Source organism: Athene cunicularia, assembly GCF_003259725.1.
Source record: "Athene cunicularia isolate RWA chromosome 1 unlocalized genomic scaffold, athCun1 chr1_part2, whole genome shotgun sequence".
NCBI classification, from domain to species: Eukaryota; Metazoa; Chordata; class Aves; order Strigiformes; family Strigidae; genus Athene; species Athene cunicularia.
In genome coordinates this window covers 8,158,301-8,161,365 of record NW_020799092.1, presented here as the reverse complement: position 1 = coordinate 8,161,365, position 3,065 = coordinate 8,158,301, and positions in this window count along the sequence as shown.

Sequence of the window (3,065 nt, the reverse complement as noted above, 5' to 3'; positions counted from 1 at the left end):
AGGAAATCTTGAACTGTATCAATACCACTCAGCTCCCATATGATATGCAGAGTATAAGAGCATAGCACGTGCATTGGGAAATTCATATTCTAAAATGCAATGAGTTGCTTTTCTGGCTTTTTGAAACTGCATTCAATGACAAAGCGTCTCTTTGGCTGCTGAAGGCTGAGCTGTTGGTGCTGCACTGAATGTGTCCTCTTAAGGTTATAAATATTCTTCAGCAGTACATAGTCATCATGGTGCAACTTCTTAGCAGTCAAGAGTTTGTTGGGCAATGCACTGTGTGATGTAAAAAGTGAAAATAAATAGTTATAACTTAGGAGGGATGCTAATAAAATTAAAAAATGGCAAGAGCTAAAAAGAAGACTGGGCCTCTCTTTTCACATTTTTTCCTGACTTATCAAGATAAAAATTAACCTCTTGTCTCATACCTTCTCCATATCTCAGATTCCCTAGTTAAATCTACAGCTCTCTGAAATACACAAAATATATTTGCATTCAGAAAAATCCTTGGCAGTAAAATAACTTTTCTTTTTTTAATTATTATTGTATTTTAGTTTCCTTAGCTTTAGCTGTCCTGTGGTAGAAACAGCCTGCATAGTGATAAAGGACTTAATAGTTTTCAGGTTGCATTAAAACTACTTTGTTCTGTGCCTGCTGATGAGATTGCTGAGTTATTGTGAATATTATTTAAAATCCTGGTGCATCACAAGTGACATGCAGGGTGCTTTTTATCTTCATTCTCTTGAAGCGGGTGGGATAACCTATGCAAGCAATGGAGTACCCAGAGCAAGTGGCAGAACATCTGGGGTACAGAGCATGGGTGATGCCTTATGCACCCTATGAACCAGGTAGTCAACTGTGTACAACTGAGTCACTGTGGAATTGTTTCTTGGAATTTTTCTTAACAGAGTCATTTTTATCTAGTTGAGTTAAAGAGCCATTACTGTCTTCAAGCTAGTTTCTGTCCTGTCCGTGGCACATGCTTTTTCTTCTGGTCTCAGCCAGGATCTGACAAAAATCGTGAATTAAATCCACCCTGGTATAGCTAGTCCTGTTTGTCTGTCCTCCTCTGAATTGAAGCTACTGCTTACTGTTGTTCCCATGTGGACTTGGGGACAATTAGAAGAAACTGTTGAAGAAGAATGAGGCAGCTAAATTGGCCAATTGATCACTGTCTCTTGCTTGCTTGCTTAATTTAGGGATGGATTTTGCATCCCTTGGTAGCACTGTGGCCTTTTAAAAAACAAAACAGTGAAGACTTTTCTGTTCACTGAACATTTAGGCATATCAACTAGACAAAAGGGTGAACTGTATGCTCTGTCCCTCCCCCTATTTTCTTGACTTCTTTGGAGCTAAAGCAAAAGGCTCATGATGGCATGGCATGACCAGTATTATCCCTGTTGGAGCATGGAGATTTGGTTGAGCATGAGGTTTTCCCTAAGTATTATTTAGTAGTCATCTCTTTCTGCAGAGATGCCCTCCATTGTGATTAAATGCAGATTAGTATCTGTAAGATATGTATTAATTGTGTCAGAAGAATCTCCATGCTCTTATTAAGAGCTAAAGAGCAAATGTGTTTTCTCCCTGGTGTGTCTACATCCCTCTCCAAATGCTTCATCCTCCTATCCCACTTTAATCAGAGAGGGAGTCATGCTTTTATGTTGGACAGGTCTTTACAACGTGCCACTGGTCTGCTTGTTTGTATTAGAGCTGTTGTTGTGCCCCGCCAGGCGAATTGTGCACAGCTGCACAAGGTAGATTGGCACTGAGCAGAGTAGCCAGGGTATCAAAAGTGTGTGAGATGCACAGGATGTGTTTGACTCAAATTCGGTAAATGAGAAGCATTAGAAAGGCTTTCTGCTGATATCCATAAAAGTGAAATTCATCCTTAGTATGAAATCCTGGACCTGTGACTCCCCCACATGCAGCAAAACAAAACCAGTCATCTGCTTGCCACATTCTTAGCACATTTCTGGTTTGGGTTTGTTGTTTGGTTGGGATTTTTTTTCCCTTCCCTTCCCTTCCCTTCCCTTCCCTTCCCTTCCCTTCCCTTCCCTTCCCTTCCCTTCCCTTCCCTTCCCTTCCCTTCCCTTCCCTTCCCTTCCCTTCCCTTCCCTTCCCTTCCCTTCCCTTCCCTTCCCTTCCCTTCCCTTCCCTTCCCTTCCCTTCCCTTCCCTTCCCTTCCCTTCCCTTCCCTTCCCTTCCCTTCCCTTCCCTTCCCTTCCCTTCCCTTCCCTTCCCTTCCCTTCCCTTCCCTTCCCTTCCCTTCCCTTCCCTTCCCTTCCCTTCCCTTCCCTTCCCTTCCCTTCCCTTCCCTTCCCTTCCCTTCCCTTCCCTTCCCTTCCCTTCCCTTCCCTTCCCTTCCCTTCCCTTCCCTTCCCTTCCCTTCCCTTCCCTTCCCTTCCCTTCCCTTCCCTTCCCTTCCCTTCCCTTCCCTTCCCTTCCCTTCCCTTCCCTTCCCTTCCCTTCCCTTCCCTTCCCTTCCCTTCCCTTCCCTTCCCTTCCCTTCCCTTCCCTTCCCTTCCCTTCCCTTCCCTTCCCTTCCCTTCCCTTCCCTTCCCTTCCCTTCCCTTCCCTTCCCTTCCCTTCCCTTCCCTTCCCTTCCCTTCCCTTCCCTTCCCTTCCCTTCCCTTCCCTTCCCTTCCCTTCCCTTCCCTTCCCTTCCCTTCCCTTCCCTTCCCTTCCCTTCCCTTCCCTTCCCTTCCCTTCCCTTCCCTTCCCTTCCCTTCCCTTCCCTTCCCTTCCCTTCCCTTCCCTTCCCTTCCCTTCCCTTCCCTTCCCTTCCCTTCCCTTCCCTTCCCTTCCCTTCCCTTCCCTTCCCTTCCCTTCCCTTCCCTTCCCTTCCCTTCCCTTCCCTTCCCTTCCCTTCCCTTCCCTTCCCTTCCCTTCCCTTCCCTTCCCTTCCCTTCCCTTCCCTTCCCTTCCCTTCCCTTCCCTTCCCTTCCCTTCCCTTCCCTTCCCTTCCCTTCCCTTCCCTTCCCTTCCCTTCCCTTCCCTTCCCTTCCCTTCCCTTCCCTTCCCTTCCCTTCCCTTCCCTTCCCTTCCCTTCCCTTCCCTTCCCT